Source organism: Musca autumnalis, unplaced genomic scaffold (genome assembly GCF_047663935.1).
Source record: "Musca autumnalis isolate F117 unplaced genomic scaffold, ASM4766393v1 scaffold_5, whole genome shotgun sequence".
In the NCBI taxonomy this organism is placed as follows: domain Eukaryota; kingdom Metazoa; phylum Arthropoda; class Insecta; order Diptera; family Muscidae; genus Musca; species Musca autumnalis.
Window position 1 is genome coordinate 66,676,512 of NW_027412088.1, and position 13,397 is coordinate 66,689,908.

General features: G+C 35.6%; 1 protein-coding gene across 1 annotated transcript in view; it reads left to right on the forward strand.

Moving 5' to 3' along the window:
• Window positions 1-647: 647 nt before the first annotated feature.
• The window catches only part of RYa (RYamide), a 77,865-nt gene continuing 65,115 nt past the window's right edge, over window positions 648-13,397 (forward strand). The window contains exons 1-2 of the mRNA XM_073988177.1: window positions 648-694; window positions 901-966. The gene's annotated coding sequence lies outside the window, so the exon portion shown is untranslated. The remainder of the gene's footprint in view (window positions 695-900; window positions 967-13,397) is intronic.

Below are 13,397 nucleotides of genomic sequence, written 5' to 3' on the forward strand. Positions count from 1 at the left end.
TTCATCATACGAACTTTAGTCCAACTTCACTCACACATACTAAGTTTATGAAAAAAAAATAAATAAAAAGAATGGTAGCAACATTTCTTTTGCATCTGTCAACAACTCTTATTGACCACTCATTGGCAACATGTTGCTGAAAGTACAATTAAAATCACATAAATGTGGTTATATATATGGGTGTGTGTGTGAGTGTCATCATATCCATCATCACATGGTTTACGCACAATTTATGATGGTTGGTTGGTTGGTTTGTTGGATGGTTGAGTTGCTTTATTTCTAACTTTTGAATCGAAATTGTATCGTTGTTATCACCTTTCAGTACTCTCTCTCTCTCGAACTCTTTACCACTCTAAACGCCAACACACATTCTCAAATTACACTCACAGTGTGTCTTCCGTGGCCATGTGAGTGAGGGCAGGTGTGTTTACAGTTCAACTGGTGTTTTTTTGTCTGCTCAACATTTGTTTGTAACAATCAACGCTGTTGCTTGTCATGTTTTTTGCCTGTTTGTTTGTATCTGTGTTAACGCAACAGCAGCACCAACAACAACAAAAAGAGCAACAGTTACGATACATCAAAGCTGCTGCTGCTGAAGTACATTTGGATATGATATAAAAGGCAAGACCACAAACAGGATATTCTTCATTCAGGTTTGTTCATTTCAAACGTTAACGTACAACAAGAAGACGAAGTAAGTGCGAGTGTGTGTTAGTTAGTGTTAGTGATTGTGTGAGTTGTATTAACCATCCGGTGTAACGTAGTCCGTTTGTCATTTGAAAAAAAAAACAAAACAGCCTTACAAATCCGTACACTTCCTCAAGACTGTGACATTGAATTCTACGACAGGTGTAAAACACAATAATTAACCAAACCAAACAACTACCTTCTCTTGTTTAGTTGCAGCAGCTTGTCACGACGGATCTCTAATTATTACCTACATCTACACATAATTTTTGCAAAAAAGTGAGTGTCATTATTATTTCATTAAAAAAAATACGAAATAGGACAAAAGTAAAACAAATGAATGGGAAAACATTGTGTAAAATATTACAAATGCAGATTAAAGGATTCTGTTTTCATTTCTTTGTGGTCGGTGTGTAATTACAGCGTCAAATATTTGAGTTGACATTAAAAAAAAACTTTGAAAGCAAACAACCAACAGGAAACATTGTGTAAAATGATTCTTAGTTATTTGAGCTTGGCTTTAAAATACAAATGAAATGAAAGAAACAAAAAATGGAGTGTTTTGTATTGTAAATTGATGTCAAATTTCTCTTGAAAACGTGTGTATTTAAAGGACGTTAGAGTAATAGGGGAATTTAAATGTATTTGTTTTTGTGTGTTTATTTGTAATTATGGGCAAGGGATTTTTAATATGTGAACAAGATTTACCACCGTAGGCGTATTTGAAATTCTGTTCACTAAAAAGTGATACAAAATATTGATTTCTATCATCATCTTGGCACTTGCACTTTCGAAATTATAGTAGATATTTTCATAAAAAACTAAGTCCTTTAGAAAACACGCACGGTGCGCCTTAACTAACTTTGAATGAAAGATGCTTACACCTTGGATTCTGAAACTACAATGTTCATAAATGAGAAAAATCAAAAAACAAAAATCGCCGGAGTGATTTTTAACAAAAATCGCGGTTAAAGTTCACATTTTTGGGGTTTGTTTAGGTTTTAACGATTTTGCTTGGAAACCAGAAGTTATATCGGAATGATATTAAAGAAAATGTTGTAGCAGTGAAAATTCTCTACAAGATTGACCTTAATGGTATTTTCGTAGGTTTTACCATTTCTGAGATATAGATTAGGACCACAACGAACCTAAAAAACTCTAAAAATGTGGACTTTAAACGCGATTTATTTAAAAAGCGCTCCGCCAATTTTTTCTTTTTCTTTTTTGATTTTTCTCATCTATGAGCATTGCTGTTTCAGAATTCGCAAAAATTCCCAGGTGTAAGCGGTTTTCATTAACATTTAGTTAAGGCGCACCGTACATGACATTGTTTTATAGGGAGGCGATGCAGTCAGTACTTTGCCCCTATTTGAACTTCTATATCTCAGCATGTAACAAGTAAAAAAGTATCAGTCGGCTTGGCCGACAGAGATATACCCTCAGCCTATGCAAGTTGAAACACTTTTTTCACAATTTTGGTCTTATGAACCGACAAAAATGTTGATTAGGATTAAAGTTCAAAAATTTTGCAGAAAAGGTACTTAAAGGAATGGACCGACATAGATCATGGGGGTGCCATATAGGGTTTTAACACCCTTCGGGCTGTTTTCTCAAGAAGTATGGACTTGCCCCTGAAACAACTTTTACCATCGTAATTGAGGCAGCGAATGTAAGTTGCCTCAACAAAAATCAAAGTGATTCAATAGCAGGTCTTAAAGTGAACTTATCCAAAATTTTGTGTGAGAGGTACGGGATGGATTGGACAAATATAGTCCATATTCGAACCTGATCTATATCTGGTAGATATTATGAGAATCTGTAAAGTATGGAACAAATCGGTCACTCCCATCAAGAGTTATCGTGCGCACAATTTTTCCAAATATTTTTGAACTTTTGTGGGCTAAGTACCCGAAGGAGTGGACCGATATGACTTATCTACGAACTTAAACTAAGTTTGGAAACAATATTACGAAGGCCAAATTTTGGCCTGAATCGGCATTTCCGTTCGAGAATTATCTTGCGCCTCCACCCATAAACATGGTGTCATAGGGTTTGTTTTTCAACTTTCAGGCTATTTTTTCAGGAAGTATGGACTTGCCCCTGAGGAAACTTGTACCTTCGTATAGGGGACAGTGAATACAAGATGTTACAACAAAAACCAAGGCGATTCGAGAGCAGGTCCTGAACTGAACTTTTCCGAAATTTTGTGTGGGAGGAACTCGAAGGAGTTTACCGATTGAGTCCATATTGGAACCTCATCTAAGCCTGGTAGAAATTTCATAGTGTGCAAGGTATGGACCAAATCGGTTACTCCCTTCAAGAGTTATCGTACGCACAAATTTTCCGAACATTTTCGAACTTTTGTGGGTGAGGTACCGGAAGGAGTGGACCGATATAATCCATCTTTTATCTTGAACTAAGTTTGGACAAAATATTACGAAAGCCAAATTTTGAACCGAATCGGCAGATCCGTTCGAGAGTTATCTTGCGCTCCAACCACTACACACGGTGTCATAGGGTTTTTTGTAACTTTCAGGCTATTTTCTCAGGAAGTATGGACTTGCCCCTAATGAAACTTACAGCGTCGTATAGAGGACAGTGAATATAGCTTGCGTAAACAAAAATCAAAGCGATTCGAGACCAGGTCCTAAACTGAACTTTTCCGAAATTTTGTGTGGGAGGTACCCGAAGGAGAGGACCGATTGAGTCCATATTGGAACCTCATCTAAGTCTGGTACGTATTTCACGATGGCCAAAGTATGAACCAAATCGGTTACCCCCTTCAAGAGTTATCGTGCGCACAAATTTTCCGAAAATTTTCGAACTTTTGTGGGGGAGGTACCGGAAGGAGTGGACCGATATAGCCCATCTTCGAACTTAAACTAAGTTTGGGCAAAATATTACGAAAGCCAAAATTTGAACCGAATCGGATCATCCGTTCGAGAGTTATCGTGCGCTCCAGCCAGCAGGACAGACAGACAGACGGACGGACATGGCTAGATCGACTCCAAATTGTCTGAAACACATTTCGTCTAAACATACTTGGGGTCTAAAACCATTATTTCGGTGAGGCACATTTTCATCGTATCAAAGTGTATATACCCTCCTTAGCCTAAAGGCTGAGGGTATAAAAATAATCCACAAGAAGAATCAAAGTTTTCAACTTTTTTAAATTACAGCCAAAAAACATCGGAAATTTACTTTAGCGCCAGTGTATTAGTATATCCAAAGTTTAGACCAAATTGGGGGGAAGAACCGGAAGATGTGGACCGGTATTGCCCATCTTCGAACTGAAACTAAGTTTGGACTAAATATGACGGGTTGTTTTCTCAAGAAGTATTTACTTGCCCTAGAAAAAACGTCGTACCGTCATAATTGAGGCAACGAATGCAAGTTGCTTCAACAGAAATCAAAGTGATTCGTGTGCAGATCTTAAAGTGAATTTATCCAAAATTTTGTGTGGGAGGTACCCCAATGAGTGGATAAATATAGTCCATATTCAAACCTGATATACGGCAGATCCGTTCGAGAGTGCCATAGTGGTTTTTTACACCTTTCGGGCTGTTTTCTCAAGGAGTATGGACTTGCCCCTGAAAAAAACTTTTACCGTCAATTGAGGCAGCGAATGCAAGTTGCTTCAACAAACATCAAAGTGATTCGAGAGCAGATCTTAAAGTGAACTTATCCGATTTTTTTTTGGAGGTACCCAAAGGAATGGACAATTATAGTCCATATTCGAACCTGATCTATATATGGTAGATATATTAGGATGTGTAAAGTATGGACCATATAGGTCACTCTAGAGAGTTATTGTGTGCACAATTTTTCCGAACATATTCGAATTTTTGTGGGGGAGGTACCTGAAGGAGTGGACCGATATGGCTTATATTCGAACTTAAACTAAGTTTGGACAAAATATGACGAAGGCTAAATTTTGGAATAAATCGATTTATCAATTTGAGAGTTATCTAGCACTCCAACCACTACAAACGGTGTCATAGGGGGTTTTTGCAACTTTCAGACTATTTTCTCAGAAAGTATGGACTTGCCCCTGATGAAACAAGTTGTTACAACAAAAATCAAAGCGATTCGAGAGCGGGTCATAAACTGAATTTGACCGAAATTTTGTGTGGGAGGTACCCGAAGCAGTTTACAGATTGTGTCCATATTCGATTTTGATCTCGTAGAAATATTATGATGTCCAAAGTTATGACGAATTCAGTTACTCCCTTCAAGAGTTATCTTGCGCAAACATTTTCCGAACATTTTCAATCTTTTGTGTGGTAGGTACCAAAAGAGGTGGACCGATATAACCCATCTTCGAACTTAAACTAAGTTTGGAAAAAATATAACGAACGCCAAATTTTATTTCGTGCGCACCAGCCAGACAGACGGACGGACATGGCTAAATCAACTCCAAATTGTCTGAAACGTATTTCGTCCAAACATATTTGGGGTCTAAAACCATTATTTCGATGAGGCACATATTGCCAGCTGAAAGTGTATATGTAAAGGGTGATTTTTTATCTATTATCTTTTTGGCAACACTGGTTTAAACAGCTGACGGACGTTTCGTGTTCGAAGATCCACTTTTTTATCGAAAAATTGTGTTCAGCGACGAACTCATTTTTGGCTCAATGGGCACGTTAATACGCAGAATTGGCCGCCTAGATCGTGCGATTTAACGCCTTTAGACTATTTTTTGTGGGGCTGTGTTAAAGCTCATGTCTATACACACATGCCCGCTACAATTGACGCATTGGAAGACAACATTGATGCATTTATTCTCGAGATACCGGCCGAAATGTTGGAAAGAGTATACCAAAATTGGACCAAGCGGATGGACCATTTTAGGCGCAGTCACGGTCAACATTTGCATGAAATAATCTTAAAACATTAAATTATATGGACCGTACTATCGATTCAAATAAAGATTTCATCCATTTTTCTGAATTTTATGTGTATGTTTTTGAAAAACTTTCCTATAGTTCTTAAAAAATCACCCGTTATATACAAAAATGTGCCTCATCCAAATAAAGGTTTTAGATCCCAAGTATGTTTGGACGAAATTCGTTTCAGATAATTTTGAGTCGATTTAGGCATGCCGTCTGTATGGCTGGTGGGCACGATAACTCTCGAACGGATCAACAGTTTCGAACCAAATTTTGGTTATCGTAGCTTAGTTTAAGTTCGAAGATGGACCATATCGGTCCACTCTTTGGGGTACCTCCCTGACAAAAGTTCAAAAATTTTCCGTAAAATGGTGTGAGCAATTGATTTGTTCCAAACTTTGCACATCGTATTATTTCTTCCAGATATAGATTGGGTTCGAATATGGACTATATCGGTCCACTCCTTCGGGTACCTCCCACACAAAATAACGATAAAGTAAAGTTTAGGAGCTCCTCTTGGATCGTTTTGATTTTTTTAGTAGGTTGCCCTTGCGGCTTACTTTATGGCGGTACAATTTTTTTCTTGCGAAAGTCCATACTTTCTGAGATATTGGCATAAAAGCTGAAACCCTAAACGTACCAACCAAAATGGCAAATCCGCAACATTATCTGATTGGTGCAGACTTTGTACATCGTATTATTTCATCCGGCCATTTATCAGGTTGGAATATGGACTACATCGGTCCACTCCATGGGGTACCTCCACACAAAATTAGGAAAAAGTGCACTTTAAGAGCTCCTCTCGCATCGTTTTGATTCTTTTTTCAGTAGGTTGTTCGAGTGGGCTCATTTACAACGGTAAATTTTTTTTTCCGGAATAAGTTAATACTTCCTGAGATAATGACACAAAAGCTCCAAAAGTCTGCCAGCACATACTAAAATGGCTCGTATTGTGCAAGTTAACTCTAAAACTTTTTTAAAAATTACTTCCCAACTTAGTTTAACGTAATTTAATATTTTGAGTCCTTTATGAAGAAGTTTGCTTACTAAAAATGTTTGGTATGTGTCAATGATTTGGCATAGGCCCCCATTGCGGTACCTGCAGATTTTAAATCAATCTCGTGATACACAATCAATATATTTTATATACGACACAATTATTGTGTTTGAATTTTTTGTTGTTTCTTTCTTACTTGTTTAACTTCCTGTATATTAAAAACGGCGAACCCTAATAAATAAAACTATAAAAATACAAAAAAAAAAAAAAACTAAAAAAACGAAACGGGTACAAAAGTATAAATGGGCTGAAAGAACGTTACACTATGCAATCTACTACCAGTATGCATTTTTTGAAAGTACATGTTGAGACTACAAACACCCTGGTAGGGTTTTGTCCTGCCAGATACAATTCGTATTTTATGGTCTCACGTGAATCGGACTAAAACTACAGTTTTTTGCATTAATCGGGTTTTTATTTCAGAAACGATTAGAAATTTGCTGTCCTTGGTAATATTGTAGCCTGAACTTGTAGGACTTATCTTTTGAACAGACCACATAAGAAAAACTCCATCTGTGGCATCAAAATCGATAAAATATGGATAAATTTACATAATTTCTGAAATTCTGGTCAGTATCAGCTAAACTATTGGGAGTTGAACCAACTAACTTTTTGCAAAAATATTCCAAATAAAGTTCTCAACAATTTTTCAGAACATTCTGAAACTCTACAATGCTTTCTTCATGTTGTTTCAGCTGTATTTTGCATCATATCTTTTACAACACGTTTTTCCAACACAGTTCACACCAACAGTTTATTCTCGCATTTCGGATTTCACCACATTATTAATATACGATTTAAATCGTCGTTGACAAATATACTGAAAACAACGTGATAGAGGCATTTTACATAATAATTGTTCCACAAACATCCCATAAGGGACAAGGGAGACTTCTCTCATATCAATGAGTGCACCCCGATTCATATTAGCTCAATGATATGGGACCTACAGTTTATCGCCGAGTCCGAACGGCGTGTCTAAGACACCACTTTTGTAGAGAAGTTTTTCATGGCTGAAATACTCAGGAAATGTCGCCAACATTACTGAGGGGTATTTTGCCACCGTTGAAAAGTGTTTTGATGTTGTCTGGCCGGGGAATCGAACCCACGACCTTATGTGTGCAAGGCGGGTGTGCATTAGGGTTATGACTTTTTGACATTTTTCCTCAAAAATGATTTCCTGTAGCAGGGATGAATGAACTTTTGCCTATTAATCACTATGCTATCGTTTATTCCATTGAAATATAAAAAAAGTTCACGCACAAATCGATTTTAAAAAAATTATTTTTTGAAAAAATATATGGAATGAAAAAAAAAATTTTTTTCAAAATATTATTTTTTGTTGCACGAATGAATAAATATAAACCTACTAATAACTATAATAACGTTTATTTCATTCAAATATTAAAAAAGTCGCGAAAAATTTCACTTTGAAAAAATTTTAAATTTTTTGTTTTTTGTTAAAAAATTATATTTTTGAATAAAAGCGTTTACGACATTTTTACGATTCTCAAAATTGAAGAAAAATAGTGAGAAATAAATTTTATGTCATTTTAATTATCTCATGTGGCTCTAAAGTTTATTTTCAATTATATGTCTGTTTTCAGTGACTTCAAAAATTTTCCATAATTTTGATAAATTCAAATTTTAAAATCATTTTGTGCGTGAGGTTTTTTCAACGAATCACCTTATAATTAAAATTTTATGTAATCTTATGGGAAAACTCATCACGCTATGATACAGGGATATGAGGTTGTAAAAAAGTCATAACCCTAGTGTGCATACCATTGCACCACGGTGGCACCCAACGGCATGGCATTTTACAACCATGGCATATTCTGAAGAGTTGCGTATTGCATTCCAGCGAATATTTTTATAAAAGGAAACATTAAGAAAGAAAAATTGATGGTTTTGGAGATATGGCGTGAAATGTGTACAAATTATGGAAAATGTCGATATTTTATAAAATTTGAGGCAATAAATGCAGTTTTTCGAGTTCATTATTTCTCTAAATATTTTATTCTTGCCTTTATCTACAAATTTGCTTCAGAGGTCAGATGAATATTCACATAGGTTTCAGAGATATAGTACAGAATTGCTTTAAAAAGTGAATATTTAACCATGTTTAGATGGGGCCATAAAATCCAAGCTGAATCTCACACATTAAAACACAACTACGGTTTTTGTTGTTTGGATTTGTAGTTTCATAAAATCTTCAGCTTAAATTGTTTGCACAAGATTACCTTAAAAATGTTGCACAGTGTCATAATGTACTAAAATTTGAATTTCACTAAAATTTAGTACCAGAGGAAAAATAAAATATATATAAAAGATAGATAAAATATATAAATAGCTCACTACATGTAAAGGCTACCGTAATTTATTAAAACGTTTTTTAAAGGCAACAATCCTACCTAACCAACAATAGTCCATACTTCCCAAAATCTGTAAACAACAACACTACAACTGACTGGATGAACATTTAAACTTAAGGATTAAGTATCCAATTTGTTCGAGGATCGTTTGCAAATTTTTACCCAAAGTATGGTCTTGTGGTCCTGTTAAAGCGATATAATGTTTTTCGTGGAAAGACCATGCTTCTTGACATAATGATTCAATAGCTCTAAAAATCCGCGGTGACAAACTAAAGAGCTTTATAGGCACGACAACTATGGAAGGGAGTGATTGACATTGGTATATCGGTCCACTACTTCCAGTACCTCCCACATAAAAGTTCAAACATTTAGGCTTAAGCACAGATTGATACCTGCCGACAAAAAGCCGACTGATAATTTTTTACTTGTTTACAATGTTTTAATGGTATTTCCCATATATTTCTTGATAATGGCCCGCATGTTCCAAATATTCGGCCCAAGTGGGGCCGAAGCGGAATAATAATTATTTTTTTTAATTTGTAAATAATTCAATCTTATGCGTACTTTACAATGCATACGGATGATGCATAACTTCATAGTATGATATACATATATACGTTCTCATACATACATACATGCATACATATGCGATTTCTGCAGACGCCTCAAAAGTGTTTTCATGCAAAAAATTCTAATTTTACATTATTTTATGTGTTATTTTAATAATAATCCTTTAAAAGGTCAGTTTATTCTTCACAATTATTACAGCGGTATGAGTAAAAATGTTTAATAGTAAAAAACTACACACACATACATATGTACATATTTATGTTAGTGTTTGGGAGGCAGTTTACAGCTAAATACTATCGGAAATCCTTTTTGTCTATAAGTTGTTTATAACTTCCTTTTTAATATTAAAACAAGAAAATAAAATTAAAACAAAACAAAAGCGAATAATTTTCGCATAATGTGTTCTTTAAAAAAAGCAAAAAACGTAACTGTAAATTAACATATTTGTTCGTGTGTTGAATAAATATGTTTTGTGTGTTTTTTTCTGTTCATTACTTATTAAGGAGGTTGGAAATTATTTTTATTTTAATCCTGATGTTGTCCAGACAAATCCCATGACGGTGCTTTTTCGGATGGCCTGTTATCATATTAAAGAGTTGGTCTTAATTTTAACAAAATGGTCAATGTCAAGGTCTATGGAATGGAAAATTCATTTTTGGGGATAAAAATGTTGAATTTGTTTATTATAACCCTATAAGGCATGGTTAAAATAGATTTATATCTTAATTTCATTAGTTTCAATATGATTACTAACAATTTTAATATTTTGAAATTTGTTGTTGTAATGCCAAATATCTCTGCTTCTATTAGATGTATTCAAGTAATGTAACCTGGGTGCCACCGTGGTACAATGGTATACACATCAGCCTTGCACGCTGAAGGTCGTGGGATCGATTCCCCGGCCAGGTAACATCAAACAAATTTTCAACGTTGGCAAAATAGCCCTCAGTAATGTTAGCGACATTTCCAGAATATTTCAGCCATGTAAAACTGCTCTACAAGTGGTGTCTTAAGACACGCCTTTCGGACTCGGCGATAAACAGTAGGTCCCATATCATTTAGCTAATGTGAATCGGGGTGCACTCATTGATATGAGAGAAGTCTCCCTTGTCTCATCTGGGATGTTTGTGGAACAATTATAACCTGCTAATCAAAAAGACTGGCAGAGCTTTTAAGCCGTAATAAGTAGGCTTTCGACTGTAATCATGCTAGAAAAAATAAGGTAAAGTAAATACTACAACAAATACAACTCAACAACCACATAGAAATTTATTTTTGCTTGTAATGTTAGTATCATCGGTATATGTAAGCAAAATAAATAAAAACTAATATTTTTGCACGTTTGTTTGAATATTTTGAAAAACATGAATGAAAATTCGTTGCATTTTCAATTTGAATTTTTATACCCTCAGCCTTTAGGCTATGAAGGGTACATCGACATCTCCAAATAATAGTATGCTAAGTCTAAAAAGTGAGTTTTGAAGGAGAAGCTCTCAAAGTTTGGACATTTTTTTTTGAACTTCAGTACTATGCTAAGTAAATATTTGTTTATAACTTCTGTTCGGATTGACCGATCATTACCAAAATTAGACAGAATTTAAGTTAAAGGACGTTCGACACCTCCAAATAATATTTTGCTAATTCTGAAAAGCCAGTTTTGCAGGACAAGCTTTAAAAGTTTGGAAATTTCTTCGACCTTCAGTACTATGCTAAGTAAATATTTGTTTATAACTTCTGTTCGGATTGTCCGATCATTACCAAAATTTGACAGAATTTAAGTTAAAGGACGTTAAATATAAAAATGTAAAGAACTTGAAAACATGCTAAGTCGACTTAGCATACTATTGTTTGGAGGCGTCGATATACACTTTCATACGGGCAAAATGTGCCTCATCGAAATAATGGTTTTAGACCCCAAGTATGTTTGGACGAAATGTGTTTCAGACAATTTGGAGTCGATTGAGCAATGTCCGTCCGTCTGTCTGTCTGTCTGGCTGGCTGGCTGGAGCGCACGATAACTCTCGAAGGGATGAACCGATTCGGTTCAAATTTTGGCTTTCGTAATGTATTGTCCAAACTTAGTTTAAGTTCGAAGATGAGCTATATCGGTCCACTCCTTCCGGTACCTCCCCCACAAAAGTTCGAAAATGTTCGGAAAATGTGTACGCACGATAACTCTTGAAGGGTGTAACCGACTTGGTCCATACTTTGCCCATCGTGGAGCGTGTACCAGACTTAGATCAGGTTTTAATATGGACTCAATCGGTCCACTCCGTCGGGTACCTCCCACACAAAATGTTGGAAAAGTTCAGTTTAGGAACATCTCTCGAATCGCTTTGATTTTTGCTTTAGCAACTTGTATTCACTGCCCTCCATACGACGGTATAAGTTTCATCAGAGGCAAGTCCATACTTCCTGAGAAAATAGCCTGAAAGTTGCAAAAAACCCCTATGACACCGTGTGTAGTGGTTGAAGCGCAAGATAACTCTCGAACGGATCTGCCGATTCGGTCCAAAATGTGGCCTTAGTAATATTTTGTCCAAACATAGTTTAAGTTCGAAGATAAGCCATATCGGTCCACTCCTTCAGGTACCTCCCCCACAAAAGTTCAAAAATTTTCGGAAAAATTGGGCGTACGATAACTCTTGAAGAGAGTGGCCGAATTGGTCCATACTTTACACATCCTAATATATCTACCAGATATAGATCAGGTTCAAATATGGACTATATTTGTCCACTCCATCCGGTACCTCCCACTCAAAATTTCGGATACATGTTCACTTTAAGACCTGCTTTCGAATCACTTTGATTTTTGTTGAAGCAACTTGCATTGCTGCCTCAATTGCGATGGTAAAAGTTGTTTCAGGGGCAAGTTCATACTTCTTGAGCAAACATCCCTGAAGTTCTAAAAAACCCCTATGGTACCATATGTAGTGGCTGGAGATCCATTCTTTTTAGTATCTCCTCCGCAAAACTTTTGATATTAAATCCTAATCAACATTTTTGTCAGTTCAAACGCCCAAAATTTTTAAAACTCCCTAAATACATGCGTTTTTTGGGAAAAATTTGTTTCAATATACACAGGCTGAGGGTATATCTCTGTCGGCAAAGCCAACTGATACTTTTTTACTTGTTTCAATATCATTTCGCTAAATGCATTATTTCTTGCAGAAAATTGAATTCTTGCAAAACTGTTTGCGGTCGCTGGAAATTCATTGACAAAGGGGAAAATTGGTTTTTGAAATCAAAAAAGCAAATGTATTATTTATTTCATTTATTTCAAATTTAACTAAATACCACACATACTAACAAATGTTCTAACGCTTATAGAACGGTGTTTTAGTGTGCGAAACGTCGTACGGACTTGGAGGAGTTACATATCATTGCAATGATCAATGCATTGATATGAAGAAGTCTTCATAGGAAATAGTTTTTTTTTCTGAATGATATGTTTTTTCCTCAAAAATATATATCCCTAATATACATCGAACACAGAAATAAATGTCGTATGGAATTTGACACTAACATTAAAGTCTAGTTCAGTCAGCTGGGTATTGCTGGTAGAGTTGTGTAGTTCCGGAACGAACTAGTTCCAAGGAACTATTTCGGACAAGGAACTGTTGGAACTATATTCAGCTCTTGCGTTTATATAGTTCCTTTAGTTCATATAGTTCCTTTTTTCGTTTTTCTCGTTCCTTCAATTTTATTATTTTTATGTCAATTCATCCACCAAACAATGAAAACATTTCGGTTTCGGAACTATTTGGAACGAAAAAAAAAAACAAAAAGAGCGACGAGAGAGAAAGATTCGTTAAA